At 36.9% G+C, this 20,951-nt stretch overlaps 1 protein-coding gene across 3 annotated transcripts in view; it reads right to left on the reverse strand.

The window, feature by feature from the left end:
* Positions 1–20,951, reverse strand: part of KIFAP3 (kinesin associated protein 3) — a 204,541-nt gene that overhangs the window by 112,666 nt on the left and 70,924 nt on the right. The window lies entirely within an intron of this gene.

Genomic DNA, 20,951 nt, shown 5'->3' on the forward strand with positions numbered 1-20,951 from the left:
ACTGAATTGCAGTTAATTCTCTATTAACTTTATTATAAAGGGTTCTGCAACAACAGTCAATCCAAAAGCATTTATTAAATGTGCCAACAACATCTGGGTAAAGAACCACTTTCATTGGGAAACATACCTGCTTACTCAAGGAAAAATTTGCATTACTCTTAGTAATCTTTTTGAAGAATTACTAGGCTGACAATGCAGGAGAATACTATAGACATAATATATTTTAATTTCTCAAGGCATTTTAATTTAACATTTATTAGACACCTACTACATGCAAGGCATTTGCCAACAACAGGGGTGAAACAATGAAATAAGACAGAGATTTGACCTTCAAGATATTTTCAAGCTAATAAGAATGATAGAACATATGAACAAGGAACTATCTATACAATGCGGCAGAGAATGTTAAAGGCAAAGGAGAAACTGAACATTCTAGGAGAAATCTGAAGGATAGTTAATTTTTATCTGAGTGGATTGGAGAGGGCTTCTTGGAGGACGTGGTACCTTATTTTGATAGAAGAGAGGGCTGTAAGCAGATAGCAATTAAGAGGATTTAAACACTGTACCCAGAGTCTTTATTAACAGATCAATGCTAACCTAGAGGTCAGCTATGGCAGGCCCTATTAAGCTGAAATGGCTTCAAGTGACGGCCCAGTAATAGACTACTTACTGAGAAATAGCTTAGATTGGAAAGGTTCATCCCCAGAAGGTCATCAAATGATGAGTTGGAGGGGCTGTTATACCAACACATAAAATATCTAGAGGTATGAACAGATTGTGACACGTACTGGTGGAAACAGTACTCATTCCAGTGATTTCTCTGTTCTTCAGAAATATTAAAGAAGTTAATTTGGAGGGAAGTCTCTACTGATGTGCTACGGGGCACTATCCTCGATTCTATATTGTTCAATACTTTTGCCAGTGGCTTGCATGAATGCATAGAAGGAATGAAGATTAAATGGAATGATGGTTCAAAACTAAGAAAGATATGATGAATAAAAAAAGGCTTAAAGGATTTAAAGTATCTTAGTCAAGGTTAAAATGATATGCAAAAACTAAGACAGATTTTAACAGTAATAAATGGAAACAAAAGTCCTAGCTACAGAGTCAGTCGGTGAGGACCTACTATGTGTCAGGCACTGTATTAAGAGCTGGGGATAAAAAGAAAATAAAAAATAATTCCTTCCCTAGAGGAGTTTGTGACCTCATGGGGTGACAACATGCAGAACACAACTGTGTACAAACTACATGCAGGATAAGTTGGGATTAATCAACAGAATTAAGGAGGAGTGACTTCTTGTAGAAGGTGGGGTTTTAGCTGGGATGTGAAGGAGTCCTGGCAATCCAGAAGGCAGAAACAAGGAGAGAGAGCATTTCAGGCATGGGAGACAGTTAGTGAAAAAGCCTGGAGTTGAGAAATGGGCCAGTATCACCAGACTGAAGAATACATGATAGGGTATAAGGTGTAAGAGGACTGGAAAGGTGAGGGGGAGGCAGGTTATGAAGGGCTCTGAACACCAGAGGATTTTGTATATGGTCATGGAAGTGACAGAGTGCTACTAGAGTTTACTGGGAGTGTATGGGGGGTGGGGAGGGTGGGAGTGGTGACATGGTCACTTTAAAAAGCTTACTTTGACAGCTGAGTAGAAGATGGATTAGAATTGGGAGAGACTTGTGGTAAATAGACTCAATAGCAGGCTTTTGCAATAGTCCAAGCATGGGGGGGGGGGGGGGGGGGGAGAGAGAGAGAGAGAGAGAGAGAGAGAGAGTAGAATCAAGGATGACACCTCGTTTGTGGGCCTGAGTGACTGATAGTGGTGTCTTTGAAAGTAACAGGGAACTTTGGAAGTAGGAAAGGAGGCAAAGATTATGAGGTCAATAATGAGCTGAAGATGACTATGGGATATCGAGTTTGATGTATCTGATAGGCAGTTGGAGATGCCAGATTGGAGATCAGCAGAGGCTGGTTAAGTAGATTTGAGAATTATCATAGAAGAGATGATAACTGAATCTATGGAAACTAATGAGATCATCAAGTGAAACAGTACAGAGGGAGAAGAGAATACAACCCAGAGCAGAGCAATGACCTGCATTATGATCCAGTAAAAGAGACTGACAAGAGGTCATATTGGTAGGAGAAGGACCTGAAGAGAGCAGTAGCATGAAAACCTAGAGAGAAGTATCGAAGAGAAGTGGGTGACTGACAATGCCAAAGGCTGAAGCAAGGTCAAGAAGGATAAGGACTGAGAAAAGGCCATTATATTTAACAGTTAAAGGTTCACAAGTAACTTTGTGAAGAGAGTGGTTTCAGTTGAATGATGGAGTTGGAAACCAGAATGTAAAGTTAAGAAAGAATATGAAGAAAGGAAGTGGAGGCACCCATTGTAGATGACCTCAAGGAGTTTAGCCATACAAGGCAACTGAAATGTGGTCGGATCACATCTAGCATATTCTGCTCCATTCTGAGTGCCATATTTTAAGAGGATGGTGTAGGGCAGGCCTGCATAAATTGTGACCAGTGGGTTGCTTACAGCCCTCAGGCCACTTGTAGCATATCAAAGGATTTCTGGTCTTAGAAAAATGCAGAGAAAAGCAGCCTTTGTATGTAGAGGAAATCCTCTGGCATGCCACAAGCAGCCAGTGAGCTACAGGTTGTGCAGGCCTAGTGCAGAGTCTAGAACCCAAGTTATATATTAAATGGCTGAAGGACTAAGGATGTTTATCCTGGAGAAGAGAAGACTTATAACAAGTAGATAGACACATGAAAGTTGTCTCCAAATTTTTGAAGGGTCACAACATACAAAAGAGAGTTAGACTTTATATTTGTAGCCCCATAGAGAACTAAAAACATCAGGAAAACACTGTGTGATGTAATACAAGGAAGAATTTGGAAACAGAGAAAACTTTAAAAATGAAATAAGCTAAATAATTTGAGAAATATTAATTGCTCATAAGTAGGCCAAACCAATGCAATAAAAATCATAATGATATTTAAGTTAATTTACTTTTTCAGAGCCACAAGAATCAAACTACAAAGGAATTATTTAAAGAGCCAAGAAAAATAATAAAATTCATCTGAAAGAAAAAAAGTTCAAGAATATCAAGGGAATAAATGGAAAAAAAAAGTGAAGGACCTAAGAGTACCAGACTTCAAACTATATTACAAAGTGATGATCATCAAAACAATCTTATACTGGCTAAGAAACAGAATGGGGGATCAGTGGAATAGACTGAGTAAGCAAATAGTAAATGAGCATAGCAATTCAGTGTTTATTAAAGCCAAAGATCTAAGCTTTTAGGGCAAGAACTCACAATTTAATAAAAATTGCTGGGAAAACTAGAAAGTAGTTTGGAAGAAACTAGGCATAGATCAACCTCTCATACCATACACCAAGGTAAGATCAAAATGGATAAATAACTAAATATAATATAAAGGGTTATATTATAAGTAGATTAGTTAATCATGGAAAATGTACCTGTCAGAGCTATGGATAAGGGAAGTGTTTATGAACAAACAAGAGATAGCCGGGATCATGGGAAGTAAAAAGAATTTTTTTTTTTTGCTTTTTGGAGGACAGTTGGGGTTAAGTGACTGGCCCAAAGTCACACGGCTAGTAAGTGTGTCAAGTGTCTGAGGCTGGATTTGAACTCAGGGTCCTCCTGACTCCAGGGCCAGTGCCCTATTCACTGTGCCACCTAGCCGCCCAAAAAAAAGGATAATTTTGATAACACAATATGAAAAAGCTTTTGCAGAAATTAATGCAACCAAAATTAGAAGGAAAACAGGAAACTTGGAAACATTTTTACAGCAAATTTCTCAATGAAGGCCTTGTTCTCAACTATAGGGAGCTGAGCCAAATATATAAAAATAGGAGCTATTCCACAATTGATAAATGGTCAAAGTATATGAACAGGCAGTTTTCAGAAGGAGAAATCAAATAGTCACATGAAAAAAAATCTTCTAAGTCCCAACTGATTAAAGACATACAAATTAAAACAACTCTGAGATACCATCTCACACATCAGATTGGCTAGTATGGTAGAAAAAGAAAATGACAAAACCTGGAGGGGATGTGGAAAAACTGGGACTACACTGCGGAAGGAGTTGTGAACTGGTCTAATCATTTTGGAGAACAATTTGGAACTACATCCAAAGAGTGAGAAAACTATGTATACCTTTTGATTTAGCAATACCACTGACTGGGTCAGTATCCCAAAGAGACTGAAGAAAAGGCAAAAGGACCTAAATGTACCAAAATATTTATAGCAGCTTTTTTTTTTTTTAAGAATTAGAAATTGAGGGGATTCCCATCAATTGGGGAAATGGCTGTGATAGAACACATACTAATGAGAAATGACAGGCAAGACAGTTTCAGAAAAACCTGGGAAGACTTATGTGAACTTATGCAAAGTGAAATAAGCAGAACTAGGAGAACATTGTACATAGTAACAGCAAAATTGTAAGGTTAATCAACTGTGAAAGATTTATCTGTTCCAATCAAGACAATGGTTCAAGACAATTCCAAAGAAATCACGATGAAAAATGCCATCCACCTCCAGAGATAGAACTGATAAACTCTGAATGAAGATTGAAGCATGTTTTTCACTTTCTTTTTTTTTTGCAACATGGCTAATAAAGAAATATGTTTTGCATGACTTTATATTTTAATTAATATCAAACTGCTTGTCTTTTCAAGGAGGGGGGCAAGGGCAAGAGGGAAGAAGAGAATTTGGAGCTTAATTTGAAAAAATAAATTTTAAAACTTAAAAAATGTAATTGGAAAATACTAAATGAAATAAACAAAAATATACTTTAAAAGTTAAATAGGCTACCTTAGGAGGTAGTGGGCTCTCTGTCCCTGTAAGTGTTCAAGGAAAATCATCTACCAGGTATTTTACAGAGACGATTCTTGCATAATGTGAAAAGCCAAACTAAAAACTATGCTAGAAAATAGCCTATAAGATTTCTTTAATTATAATTAATTATATGACAGTATGACTACTTAACATTTTGCAGAATAAAAGAAAAAAATACATTTTGCGGACACCCATACTGTATAATGCTTAGCATATCACATGCTTGCTTATAAATCAGAAAATGATATAATCTTACAGAGTTGGAAGAGACTTCAGAATCTGTCTAGTCCAACCTATACCTGAATCTCCTCTATAAAACCCCTGAAATTGACCATACAGACTTCATCTTCCCCCTGTTATGAAGGTGCCCTCTACTTCCTTAGGTCACTCATTCAAGTTTTAGGTAATTCTTAATTTGGGCAAAGATTTTTTTCTCTTACAACCAATCTAGATCTGCCACACTATAAGTATCATCTACTACTACTATTGCTGCTCTCTATGGCTAAGCTAGGAAAAACAAGTCTTATCCCTATTTCACAGGATAACCCTTCAAATACTTAAAGACAGTTGTCATGTTCCTCTGATCCTTTTTTTTTTTTTTACCCCTGATCCTTCTTTTCACCAGTTTCTTCAACCAGTCACATGACATGATATTGATGACCTTCACCATTCTGGTACCTTTCTCTGCATGCTCTCTATAGTTTATCAGTATCTTTTCTAAAATGTGGTACCCATAAATGAAAACAACATTTCATATCTCTGTGCAAGGCTGAGAAAAATGAGATTCTCATTTTCCTAGTCTTGGACATTATGCCACTCTTTGGATTCTGCCACTCAACCAATTCTAAATCTGCCTAATGTTCTATCATTTCTAGCCTACATCAAAGCATCTTGTCTGTAAGCATGGTGAAACAGACTATTATTAGCTAAAAATCCAGGTTAAAATATATTTACACTATCCCTTTGATCTACCAGAACAGCTATATATATTTTTAAGGAAATGATTTTTGCTATGCTATATAGTTAAACGAGGCCTTGAAAATTATGCTTTTATTCTTAGAGCAAGTTCCCAAATTCAGCAACCAGATGCAGCTTTTGGAAGAAAAAAAAAACAGGAAAAAAGGGCACCATATTGATATTAGTTAATAATGATGTTAGTTTATAACTTCAAGTCAAGACCTAAATTGATATTACCAAGAATCTACAAAAGCTGATGACATATCCACTTGAAAGACTAAAAAAAAATGTGAACATATCTGCACAGTATATGTCTTGAATCATGTAAGACAGCTACATACACTGGTGGCTAGTGACCACTTCCACTGACTCACACATTTCCTTTTTTCTTATGCATGTAGGGACCAGTGTGCAAGCATAAGAAAAAGCAGATTTAGTGGAATCAAACAAGTGTGATTAATGACCAGGCAGGGTTCAACTTCTGACCATAATGAAGGGTCATAAACTTCTTTCCAAGTTAACAGAAGAGTAGAACACAAACCAATCATCAACAAACAAGCATTAAGTGACTACTATTGTAGCAGGTACTTCCTAAGTATCGACAAAAATATAAAAAAAGAAAAAAATTTCTCCTTTCAAGTAGATTACATTACATAAAAAGAAACAAGACTAAAAAGTGAAGATGTTCTCAATTATAAAGTTTGCTGAATTCATGTTTGATCATTGCTACTTTGTTTATGGAGGGAGGATAGGATTTAAGGTACTATTTTAAAATTAAGGTTGAATGTAGGCTCAAAAGTACAATATATTATTACAACTTTTTCTGAGGGAAAATTTTAAAAAACTATATCTCTCCTTAAGACACACACACATATACATTCAATAATATTTCAAGACTACTATCCATAAATGTTCTACTTCCCTAATTAGAAACTCTAATATTTCCCTCTGTGATCATAATCTATCATTTCACCTTTCCCTATGCTTCACCACTAGAAGCAGCTGGGTAGAGTCAGGAAGACCTGAATTAAAATCTAGCCTCAGATACTTACCAGATGTGTGATCATGGACAAACCACTTAATCTGTATTTGTCTCAGTTTCCTCAACCGTAAAAGAGTGCATAATAGAACTTACCTCAGAATTTTTGTGAGAATCAAATGAAATGTTTGCAAAGGGTTAAGACACATAGTAGGCACCGTTACCTTCCCTTTCTTCAAGCCTTTCTTAAACCAGAGCTCTCCAGTCCCTCCATACCTCAGCATCATCTCAGGGCACTAAACCATATCTTACTTTACCTGTGCACATTCCTATCCAACTTCAACTCAGGTTTAGACATTCCAACTCTTATCCTCTGTGCTACACTGCTTTACTTAGCGATCTCAGCAGTTCCCATTCATTTAATTACCATTTCTGTGCTGATGGTTCTCAGATCTAGCCATCCTGCCCTAAGCTCTCTGATGACTTTCAGCCTCACATCTCCAAATGCTTTTCATATATCTTGAACTGGATCTCCAGTAGACATTTTAAAGTCAAAATGTCCCAAACTGAACTCTTTTCTCCTAACCTTTCTCCCTTCCAACTTTCCTTATTACTGTCAACTACCATCTTCCTGCACCTTTAAGCTCACAGCCTAGATGACATTCTTGACTCCTCACTATCTTTCATCTTGCATATCCAATCTGTTGCCAAAGCTTTTGAATCTTTTGGTCCTCTGTCTTATTAAGTTGCTCTTCTCTGAATAAACCTTAGTCCTGGATTATTCCAATCATCTGCCTCCCTACCATCTACCTACCTGTTTCTGAAAGCAGTCGGAGGAAGTTTCATTATGCATTACAAATTCATGCCATCTAACTTCAACTGGGCCTTCACTGCCGTAAGGCAGTTCTTTTAGGCCTCCTAATTAATTCTGTATTGCCCCATAGTAATTATTCCCAACCTTCCTTTTCTTCTCAAACCTTCCAAATCTCCTTTCTTGCCACCCAACTTAGCTAAGGACCCTGTCTCTAACTTGACAGAGAAAATTCGATGAGTTCCCTCTTCTTGAGGCTGACTACAATCAAAACCCCTACTTCTAAATATCTAATTCACATCTTCACTCTGCAAGTCTGGCTTCCATCATTCAACAAGAACTACTGTCTCTAAAGTTATCAATGGTCTCTTAATTGCCAAATCTAATGGTCTTATCTCAATTCCTATTCTTTTTCTGACTTCTCTACAGCTTCTGACACTTGTCAGTCACCCATTTCTCCTTGATACATTCAACTCTCTAGTTTTTTGTGACCCTGCTTTCTCCTGATTTGATTCAACTGACAGTTTCTTTTTTCTTACTGCAGGTCAGACCAGCTAAAAGAGAGTGTCCATAAAGCTGTTGTCTGGGTCCTCTTCTTTTTTTCCTCTATAGTATTTAACTTGATCATATCATTAGCTCCCATGGATTCAATTAATCTTTCTGTGATGATGCTTCTTGGGTTTCTTCAGTCCTAACTGCTGATCTCTATTCTTGCATCTCCAACGGTTTTTTAGACATTTCAAACTTTGTATCCCCCACCCAGCTTAAACTCATTATCTTTGCCCTCAAATCTTCCCCTCTTCTCAACTTTCCTACTACCATTGGGGGTATAAATTATCCTACCAGTAACCCAGGCATACCACTTGGCCAGTCAACATCCTTGACTCCTTACTCTCTCACAGTCCCCTCCCCCATCAAAGCCTCCTGCTGTTTCGATCTTTGTAACACCCCTACCATACACGCCCTTCTCTCTTCTGACACTGCCAGCAGCCTCACACAGGCCCTCATGACCTTATTTCTGGACTAGCTGGCCCGGATTGCAATAACTTGCTTCTTGGTCTTCATGCCTTAAGTCTCTTCCCATTCTAATTCATCTTCCACTCAGATGTCAAACGGATCTTCCTAAAGTGCAAGCCTTATTACCATGTGACTCTTCTACTCATTAAACTCCAGGGGTTCCCTATCACCTCCTGAATCAAAGTAGAATCCTCCATTTGGTCTTCGAAACACTTTGTAAACTGGCTCTCCCTCTTACTTTTACAGTACTCTTATATCTTACTCTACTCCATATACTCTGTCATTCAATGGTGTTGATTTCATTGCACACAGCACTCCTCCTGACTCCTAGAATTTTCACTGGTTATCATTTCATGCTTGGAATTTTCTCCCTCCTCATCTCTACTTCCTGACCTCCCTGCCTCTATACTATTTCCCCTGGTGATCTCATTAGCTCCCAACTGATTTAAGGCTCTCTATGCTGATGATTCTCAAATCTACCTCCACTGCCTTTTGGACATCTCAAATTAGATGTCCAATAGACAGCTTAAACCCACTATGCCCTAAACTTAACTCATTACCTTTTCCCCCTAAACCCTTCCCCCTCTAAACTTCACTATTATAATAGAGGACAACACCATCCACCCAGTCCTCCATGTGTGCAACCTAGGAATTTCCTCAATTTGTCTCCCATGCCCACTCTGCTGCCAAGATCTATCAATTTCACAGAATATGCCCCCTTTTCTCCTCTGACCATCCTGGTGTAGGGCCCTCATCACCTCACACTTGGATTACTGCTGGTGGCTCTGCCTGCCTCAAGTCTCCAATCCACCTTCCATCCAGCCACTAAAATGATTTTCCTAAGGTGCTTGTCTGACAATGTCACACCCCTACTCAGTAAATTTCAGCGGCTTCCTATTACCTCCCGTATTAAATGCAGAATCCTCTGGTGTTTGAAATACTTCATATACTCTCCTCTAACCCCTTTTCCAGTCTTCTTACACTTTCCTCCCAAATGCACACTCTTTGATCCAGTGACATGATTTCTTTGCTGTTCCATAAACAAGACACTCCATCTCTTGATGCCAGACATTCTCTCTGACTATACCTTATGCCTGGAATGTTCTCCTTCTTCATCTCTGCCTCTTCTTCTCTTCCTGGCTTTCTTCAAGTCCCAACTAAAATCTCATCTACAGGAAGCCTTTCCCAACCTCTCAATTCGAGTGACCTCATTCCATCCATTATTTTCTATTTATCCTGTATATAGCTCACTTTGTTTATATTTGATTACGTGTTGTCTCCCCAATTTAATCATAAGCTCCTTGGGGGCATGGATTGTCTTTTGTCCCATTTTTTTTAATTATCCCCCAAGCTTAGTACAGGACCTGACACATATTGGGCGCTTTGTTGTTATTCAGTCATTTCAGCCACGTCTGGTCCTCTGTGACCCCCTTTGGGGTTTTTTTTTTTTGACAACAATACTGGAGTGGTTTGCCACTTCCTTCTCCAGTGGATTCATTTTGTCAGGCAATCAGAGGTTAAGTGACTTGCCAGGGTCACACAGTTCGTTAAGTGTGAGTCCACATTTGAGCTCAGGTCTTCCTGACTCCAGACCCAGTGCTCTATCCACTGAGTCACTAGTTGCCTCTTCACTTTTTTAAGTAGGCATTTAATAAATGTTTACTGACTCAGCATCTTCCTCCAATTCTCAGCTAAAGTCTCATCTTCTATAGGAAGTCTTTCTCAGTCCTCCTTAATTTTAGTACCTTCCCACTGAGACTATTCACAATTAATCCTATTCCTTGTTTAACTTCTATATAGTTGCTTGCATGTTATCTCTTCCACTGGACTATGAGCTTCTTGAGAACAAGGACTGTTTTTTATCTTTTTATCCTAGTGTATAATATAGTGCCTAGAACACAGTAAGCCCTTATTAAATACTTGTTACTGATTTACTGATGGATCGGTGCTTCTGACAAGTAACTATATGGCTATATGTAAGTCATGTGACCTCACTAAGCCTTAGTTTCCTCACCTGTAAATTAAAACAATAAAATCTGTGGTCACTACATCACTGGGTAGTAATGCTTATTTCCTGGGTCAACAATATTCAAAACTGTGAAGTGGAAGTTTGTATTTAACACCACCAATAGGTGAGGTTCAAATGAGATAATGTATATAAAGATTTTATAAACCACAGAGCATGATACAAATGTCAATTACTGCTATTATCATCATCATCTATCAACTGGTGTGATTACATTTCCTTAATTGATAGTACTGACTTTTTTTATAATTCATTATTTTTAACCTAATTTTAGGGTAGTCCTACTTATACAATTGTGAAGCTGATTCTTCAAATGTAATATTGCTCACTGAAATTTAGAAAAAAGAGAAGAATATTTTTTTTTAGTGTGAAAATAATATTTGGATATATTAAATTATCAGTAGTAAAATGAATTTAGAGTGTATATAGACTTGATAATATAATTACATGGAGGGAACCTCATGTGGTTTTTGGCTGACTGCTGATTTGGCTGATTGCTGTAAGCTACCCTGATTTTTTAAAATAATAATTTTTCTTAAGATTATAGGATAAGAAATGTAGAGAGGGAAGGAAATTTAAGAGATTCTCTAGTATAATGTCATCATTTTCCAAATGAGGAAGCAGAGGCCCAGAAAGGTGAAGTGATTTGCCCAGGGTTACAGTGGTGGTAAGAGGCAGAGCCATGATTTCAATATGATGTCACTTTCAACACATCTGCACGTGGAATAACATTCTGATGTCACATTCAGCATCCCTTCTAACTGCACCTCGCTGCCCCACTGAATGACATCTTTAATAGTTCAGTTTGAAATAAGTAGAAAAACTAAAATATTAAGAAATTACACATAGTAAATGATTAAGCAACTATTCAAAAACATGTACTTATTCACAACTATTATGTGATGAAATTTTTGAAGCCAAGGAATAATTTCTACCTAAACTTGATTGAGGGGATAATGGAAAAAATATTGTAACATTTACAGATTTGAAGTTCATTCTGTTAGTTTAAGAACATAAGAACCTGTTATATATGTATTACTTGGTTTATTCATAAACTTACCATTTCATTATATTTGAAATTTTATTAGAAAATTAATGTGACACAGTGATAAAGGCACTGAACTCAGCATCAGAAGACTTAAATTCTAGCATTTCTCTGTCACTCATAAGTTGTGTGTATTCCCTTTGGGTTAGTCATTTCTCTCTGGGACTTAGTTCATTCATTTATAAAATGAGGGCCTGATGTAGATCATTTCTAAGGTTCCTGTCTAATATAAGATTCTAACTGCATTTCCTTATAAATGTTTTAAATTTGTATTAAAAATGGAGCTGAGGAGCAAGCTAGCAAACACTAAGGAATTGTAGAAACTGATGGCTCTAGAAATGCTTTTAAGTGGGCCAGTATGGCACAGAAGTGTAATTTGTAAGAGGCGTGGCAGCAACAGGATTGATGGCAAGAAGGCTCAAGGAGATGATTTTACAAGATAGGAAGGATGGTCATATGGTCTGCTCTGGGGCTTTGGCCTGGCTAGACATAATGTTAATAATAACAATAACCACCCCTCCTAAACCCAGCTCATTGTCCATGTAGTTCAGTGTTGAGATGGGAATGGCAGAACAAGGGAATACCAGCCAGCACATTCAGGAAATTGAACCTTTTCTCTCCACCGCCCCCCCAACTTGGAAAGCCCCTAAACTTCCATTTAACTAGAAATTAGATTACCTAGTGTGGTACTGTCTTCTTTCAATTAACTGGTCTTATTTGATTGTTTTTCATGTATAAAAGTCTGTCCCTGTATTTGGGGTCCAGGCCTAAGCTGAGGAGGTCTGGTCCTGGTTTTTTGGAAAATTGCCATGCATTGCTTAATAAACTGATATGCAAAAAAGATTGAACAAAGATTCAACCTTTGTTTCCTCAGTCATTTTGTCTTTCACCTGCCACTATCTATCTGTCTACTCATATTAAATTATGCAAGATTCTGCAACGAATCTTATAACAGTCTATGAATCTTCCCCACTACATTCTGATTTCTCAGAAAATTAATGCAAATTTCTGAAAGTCAATATATGCAACAAAGCATCACAGAATTTTTTTAAAAGCCACTTTTTACAAGAAAAGGCTTATTATTGTGGCGTTAAAAAATTGCTCAATAGATTCTCGGAGGGAATATGCTATTTTCTAGATCAAGCATGGATTCTATGAAACAAACTTTATCATTCTATGAAATGTCAGTTTTATGTAGGAACTATTTTTTTTTTTGATGAGGTGGACATTCAACAAAGGATATCCTTCACTGGGGCACATGTGCTGACATACAGAGGTGGGCTACCACACCAAAGCATCCCACAATTTATACAATAGTCAAAATGGAGTACCCAAAAGGTATAAATATTGATATACTTCTTTGATATATTAAGCCCTAAAAAGGTTGAGGGGAACTCAGTTAGTCAAGATACTTTTGAAACTCTGTCAATGTACTCTCTGGCCACACTCAGGCCAAAGGAATGACAAAGAATTTCTTTAGCATCTTACATCCCTGGATACACTGACACAAGGAAGCATTCTAAAATATACCTAAAGGTCAAGTGACTTAAGAACTTTCAATAAAGTACTCTTTTGATTTCGTAATTTTTCTTGAATGAGCCAAAAAAAAATCAATAAATGTGCTGAGAAAGTTAACTAGGAACTTGTAAAAATGAACTGGAGGAACTCTGCTTAACAGTTCATGTAAGGCTTCTAGATATACTAAAATTAAGATTTCTAAATACAAATAAACTTAATTTTCATTTGCTTACTGTATTAGCCATACTAATAAGGATATCCCACATAGCAAAATGTTACGAAGTCAAGAAAAACTGGACAATAAAAAAACATGTGCCAAAGTATACAATACTAGGATGCTGAAGTCTGATGGATAACGGTTAACTTGTATTATGTTACAGTAACTACAAACATTGAACTGTAAGAAATGAAATTAGATGAATAGCTCATCTTTCTCTATATGCTTGGAACACTCTTCTATATGCCTTAATTCTATCCTTCTCCCCATCCCTCCCCTACTCTGCCTGAAACCCTAACTATTCTTCAAGGTCCAGAACAAACCCCACCAACTCTATGAAGTTTTCTCTGATCCCTTCAGTCAGAATTGATTTCTTCTCCTATGAACTCTCACTATATCTTGTTTATATCTCATACATATTTATAATATCATTTTGTACTATAGCTATTTGTGAATATCTTTCTTATCTTCTCTATAAGCCCTTTGGGAACAAGGACTGTCTTACCAATCTTGCTATCTCTCTCATGATCTCCATTACAAAGCTTTCAATTTCTTTCGTTCTTTTTTTTTAAACCTTTTGGAAGGCAGTTGGGGTTAAGTAACTTGCCCAAGGTTACATGGCTAGTTTTTTTGTGTGGGTGTTAAGTGTCTGAGGCCGGAACCGAACTCGGGTCCTCTTGACTCCGGGACCGGCGCTTTACTCACTGCGCCACCTAGCTGCCCCCACAAAGCTTTCAATTTCTTTACCTACATAAAAGCATTAGTAATATGTAGACCATCTACCTCATAAGGTAGTTGTGAGAAAAGCTCTTGGTAAACCTTATGTAAATGTACTGTTGTTGTTGATAAATACTTGTTAAATGAATTTCAGTGCTATGGTATAAAGGAAAGAAATTTATATATAATATTTTCAAGTGACCAGTGAAAAACTTCACATATTCCAAGAAAGAACTATGGAGTCTGAATACAGATCAAAGCTTATGATTTTCCCAAGAGAGTTCTCTCTTCTCCTTTTTGACCCTGATAAATATTCAGTAACTAGGAAGACAATATAGTGGAAAGAAGACTGAGTTAGTGGATATGAGTTCAAGTTGTAGCCCTTCCAATAAGTAGCTATTTAAGGTTAGACAAATCACTTTCCCTGATTTAGCATCTTTAGTTATAAAATTTAAGAATTTGACTGAATGGCCTTTAAAGTACTTCGTAAGCAAGAAAACAGAAAATTGGACTTACCAGTAAACCTAGGATCAAATTCAAGTTTTAACATTTACTAGCTATATGACTTGCATAATTCTAATTGCCTCTATGAACCTCTGTTTCTTCTGGGAAATGGAGATAATACTATTACATTACCTATTTCCCACTGTTGTATAGAAACTGCTTTTTAAAACTTAAGGCATTATGTATACGTGAGTCATTATTCTCACGAAATAAATTAATCTGAGGATAGATGAAGAAGAAAAGTATCAGAGAAATAAGGTGATCCTAGGCCTCAGTATTTATGAAAAGGAGGAAGAGTTAAGTCTCTCCTTAGAGACAACGCAGTGTGATTATGGAAGTAAAAAAACAAATCTCCCAATTAAAATATTTTCTTAGATAAAATATAATTTTTATGAGTTATTTTTCCTACAGCAATGCAATGATTTAAGACTATTCCAAAAGACCCATGATGGAAAATACTATCCACATCCAGAGAAAGAACTATAGAGTCTGAATGTAGATCAGAGCTTATGATTTTCTCTCTTTATTATTTTCTTTCTCATAGTTTTTCTCTTTGGTTCTGATGTGGAAATATGTTTAATATGATTGTATATATATAGCCTATATCAGATTGCATACCATCTTGGGAAGATGGGAGCGAAGGGATGGGAAAAATTTTAGAACTCAAAATCTTATAAAAGTGAATGTTGAAAATTAAAAATTTTTTTTTAAAAAAGAATTACTTTTCCTAGTAATTTCTAATTCAGAACTTCACACACACACACACACACACACACAGACACACAGACACACACTCACACTCTGTTACTCTCATTCCCGTCAGCAGGGGTCGCAATGTACCAGCCATTTATTTCAGGAAATAAAGTATTAGTATATATGTTAATAAAACACGTTTGTTAAAATTTGAATTACTCATGATTTATTACACTAATCAGAATGACATTTTTTTGTCTAAAAAAACAACAAAAAGATTTTTCTGGCAAGATCTAAGTAATAGGAAAATCATAAAATTGGGTAGCTAAAATAGATGTCTCTTTTAAAAGTATGTTGAAAAGTTCCCTCAAGAAGAGGGACTTTGTTTCTGAGGATGGCAACTCAGAACCTCAGAGTATCAAACTTAAAAGGTAAATAAGAAACTATCACAGTCTAGCACATACCTAAACCAGAATTTCTGTACTATTCACAAGTGGCATATCTAGACTTTTCCTGAAAACCTCTAGTGGAGGGAAACCCACTACTTCATGAGGCAGCCTATTTGACTTCCGGTGGGCACTTATTACTGTTAGGAAGTTTTTCTTTATATAACTCCTGTTTTGCCATTCAGTTTCCTTGTAGCCACTGACAAAAATTCTTACAAGTAGAAGGTAAAGGTTAGTTAAAAATAAAGTGACTTAAATGGGCTGACAAACCCGTCCCATGGTATTATGAGCTAAAGTAGTTGACTTGTCTATAACTGGTAGAGAAATATTAGCATGTGTAGGCTTGAGAGCTATAGTCAGCAGATACATGGCATCAAAAAGAGAATACTGTTCCGTGGCTTTTATAGCAGCAAGTAATAGAAATTTAATTCTAGTGTCTTCTCCCTTTTAATTACTTCCTTTTGATTCTGTATATAGCTTGTTTATACATATTTGCTTATTATTTCTCCCATTAGGTGGTAAACTCCTTGAGGGTAGTGATTGTTCTTTTGTCCCTTTTTGTATCCCCAGCACTTAGCATGGTAACTAGCAAATAGCAGGTGTTTCAAAATGTTTATTCACTGATTAACTGAACTTAAAAACACTGACTTTCCCCAAAAAGACAGAGCCTAAGCTTTCCCTCCTAATTAACTCTGGGCCCAGTTTATCATCCAGCTACACATGTTACCTGCCCAAGGTCTAAGTTTTGATGGTCTATTAAACTCAATGGGTTGTCCATGCAACTACATGTCAAAATCTGGAAAATGTTTTTGATCCACTTTGATTTTCCAAGAATGCATGATTAAAATAATCACATTCAAATAATTATGAATTTCACCAAGAAGGACTGTTAGTGTACCAGGGTCCAATGTACTTGGTAAAATTAATAAATTACCTGTGAATGAGCTTTTGAAGACTCTTAGCATCAATAGGATGGTGCCCCTTCTGTTTGAACTTCATGTAGGGCATCCTCCTTAACACCAGCTAATACACCTTGCATAAACAACAATTTCTCACTGCTTTATACGTTATTTGATGTTAATAGCTCAGTGGCTTTCTAGTCCCTACACAACTTATGTTAAACTCAAATAGAAATGGATCCTTGTCTCAGCATATTGATTTGGAAAACTATAAATTAACATTATTTATGTTTTTATATTTTAATTTATTTTGTTAATTATTTCCCAATTATGTTATAGTTTGGCTCAGTCACACTGGGGAGTTTTATGGTGGCCCGAGGGATTCTGGTTTGATAACTCTGCCCTACACCACTCTGCTTCCCATACAAAAGATACAAAAAATAAACACAGGAAAATTCTGCTGGTAAAGCATTTACAACTCGGTGGAACCAGGAAAGGCCTCCAGGAGGAAGGGTCATTTAAGCTAAAGTTTAGGAAAGCAAACTGGATATACGGATCTGAGAATTGTCTGTGTAGAGCTGATAAGTGAACCTATGAGAGCCAAGGAGTTCAGAAAGAGAACATAGAAAGACAAGCCTCAAGGATACTACAGTTGGGGGATGAGATATTGCTGATGGCCTAACAAAGGAAACTGAGAAAGAACTGTCAAACAGGTAGAAAAACCAAGAGAACAGTATCATCAACATCCAGAGAAGAAAGAGAATTCAGTAAAAAAGGGTAATCAACAGTTTTCAATGCTGCAGAGGGGTCAAGAAGAGTGAGGAATAAGAAATACACACCAGCTTTATCAGGTAAGAGAACAATGGCCACTTTGGAGTCAAGGCAGTCAGAAAAAATCAGGCATTTTTTTTTTCTAGAAATATGGCTGAGAAAGGAAGGAGAGATATAGGAGGCCAGTTTGAGGGTACAGTAGTGTGAAGTAAGGTTTGTTTGGTTGTTTTTTTTAATTGCAGGGTAGGGATAGAGGAAAGCGAGTGGATATGCCAATAGATAAAGAGGGAAATTAAAGATTAGAGAAAGAGGAAGGCAGACTGTGGCAATAATCAGTTGGAGAAGATAGGAGTGGACAATCAAGAGTAAGAAATGTGAGATAAACAGAATAAAGAGGAAGGTTCCAGCAAATAGCCTTTATATATAATCTCAGCATGGCATTAGGTAAGGTTCTCTTAGCAGGTAGAAAAACTTTATGGTACAAGTAGCCTGAGGAGATGAAAGGAGATTTGGAATAGATGGAGGGGTAAAGGGATGGCCTTACTGCTGTGAAGTTGAGATGAGATAATGGAGATTTGTAGCAGACCTAGTTAGCAAGGGTGAAAAGGCTTGAGATATATATAGCCCCAGACTTGAACGAGATCTTCCTGACTCCAGAGCCTCCCTCTACAAAGGGAACACCCACATTGAGGGGTAAGACATGGAGGACGCACCAGCTAAGGAGATACAAGAGGAGCAGCTAGAGAGTTATAAGAAGCAGAAGGCAGGAGTACAGATAGGGAAAGCTGGAGGATTAGAGAGGGCTGGGGTTGAAAGATGCCTGCGGTCACAATCTGCTGGAAAAGACAGGAGAGAACCAGGACCCAGCTCCATCCTCTGCCCTAGAGCCATAAAAGAAGGTAGTGCTAAGAAATACATTTTTTAAAATATCATCTGTCACCTACAATTTGGCTAGAGTTACTCTCAGGGGAACTTATCCAATGATCAATGAGGTGAAACATTACTATACAAAAGGAATAATAATCTTGATCACCTCACTATAAATAAAACCAGAAGAAAGAAGGAACTTGTAGTGAAGAAGAAGAATGGCTCACAGGTATATCTTTTTTTATTTTTGCTTTTTGGAGGGGCAACTGGGGTTAAGTGACTTAGCCAAGGTCACATGGCTAGTAAGTGTTAAGTGTCTGAGTGCAAATCTGAACTCAGGTTCTCCAGACTCTTGGGCTGGTCCTCTATTCACTGAGCCACCTAGCCACCCTTCACAGGTATATCTTGGCAAGGCAAAGAAAGGAATTGGTGGAACTCGCTTTATTGTATGCCCGAAGGCCATAAGAAACATAATTTCAAGGGACATTTGGTCATCTCCTACTGCAATGCTCATGATCACAAAAGGCCACCAAAAAAGTAATGGTAGCTTATGTAGTAACAAAGGTTATAAAAAATGTAGGTTCATCTAAGTTTTACCATAAATGCTCCAACAGAACCACTTTACCTTCCATCAATTCCTGAAAAGTAGCCAAGATAGCAGTGGAAACATTAAGACCATTCAGTTTTGATTTACTAATGTCAAGACAGAACAAGAAGAGCTTTTTTACTTGCCCAGCAGAGTGATTTCTCATATCTTGGGAATTTAAACAAAATGATGAAGTTTCACTGTAAAAGGCCAATTTGGGAGGAGGGAGAAAGCTGTTCTCTGTACTCGGAATTCTTTCCTGCTCCCTATGCCACACCATAATGATAGAATTGCTTTTCAAACTGACACAAAGCATCAGCCAAAAAGAGGCTAAAAGTTGGACACATTTTTTTGTTTTCTATTTTTGTTTCATGTCTTTCATGAAAGCAATGTAAATGTTTGGGCTAAAAAGCCTAGTACTACACACCAACACAATAGAGAAGTCAAGATGATTAGGGTACAGCTCCCTATTCTTACATAAGGAATAGGTTAGGATGGGATTAGGAGGAATGGGAGCTCTTAGAAAGGTTAACATTTAGCACTTATTGGATACTCCTACAGAGCAGGGAAGGGATTAAACCAAATCCTTTAACTAAATGCCTAACTTAAGAGACCAGTGTGTACAAAGATTAAAAACTGTTATTGGCTCTTTCCAAAATCTCAGTTTCAAGCCACTGAAACAATTTCCTTTCTTTTCAAGATCTTCCAAGCTAGGTTTTTAAAAAATGGTGACTAAAGTCACCAAGGACCGGGATACTTGTTCTACAAATCAGAAGGCAACCTAAGACTCATCCCTCAAAATAAATTTCTTAACGATGCCTGGGACCATTGAGGGGGTTTCTCTTGGCTCTTTTGGAATGTCCTTCTGGGAACACTATCTTCAAGAACTGATGATTCAAAGGAAGAATGTCAGAACTGAACATATGATGAGGAATGAGAGCTGCTGAAAGAATCTTTCTTTCCTTTCACTCTTCCAGTCTTACTTGATACATACCTGAAATACTCAAAGTGAATGGGGAAAGTGGAATACTTTTTCATTTCTATTTTGGTTTGGGGAACGAATTACATCCATAAGAACTTTAAATTAAGATCCATAGTTGCTTGAGAATATAAACAATTAAAAAAATCAATTCACTACTGAAACACAGCTGGCTATTCTGAGTTTCTATTTTAATGATCAACATGGGAAGAACAGATTTAACTTAGTCAAAAGAAAGGGGATAATGGAGAACTACTGATGATTATGTCAAGTTGTGCTACACTTAACTCATGGTGGAAATTGATGATTTCAACAAATTGAAAAAGAGAAAGCTTACCTGTGATATAAATACCCATTTGAAGAGTAACTTTCCTATAATAAATTTGACCGAGGCCATTATCTTATTTGATTGTGCAGACAGTTTGGAAAAAAGACGGTTTGGTGGCATCACTGACACTAATATTATTAAAACTCTAAATCAGCGAAGAACTAGATTCAATCAAATTCAATAAACATTTAAGTATCAACTAATTGTATTGTGCTAGATAGATACACTGCTGTAATGTTACAGATTTATACAAAAACACAGCAATATCTACCCTCAAGGAACTTGTTTATATTCTACTAGATACTAATGGTAAAAGTTTAAGATAAATGAATAATCCAACAGAAATTTTGAGCCATAGTAAAGTGCAAATTCCCAGAACATAATTTAAAAAAGGCCTATTTCTTGTGAAAACTAACTTGTAAACATCAAAAACAATCATCTTCTATTTGGTTTTTCATCTGAAATGAAGAATCTCTAAGGTGCCCCTTACTGTTTAATACAAGGCATTCACTCAAAATCAATTTAAATATAATGCCTCAAGTCACAAGTACCACACTTCTGTCAGCACCATCATTGTCTTTGGGCTCTCAGTTTGAAGATTCATTAAGTATAGAAAAGCTAGAGTATGCTTTATTTATTTACTATAAAATGCATTCTTTTAGTGGAATATTTTCTAATTTATAGGAACTCTCTGACTGCAAGTGCTCAGTCCCTGTACTTACATTCCATATTTA

This window comes from Petaurus breviceps, unplaced genomic scaffold, assembly GCF_028583685.1.
Source record: "Petaurus breviceps papuanus isolate PSGF00001 unplaced genomic scaffold, PetGlider_PUasm1.0 220, whole genome shotgun sequence".
Lineage (NCBI taxonomy): Eukaryota > Metazoa > Chordata > Mammalia > Diprotodontia > Petauridae > Petaurus > Petaurus breviceps.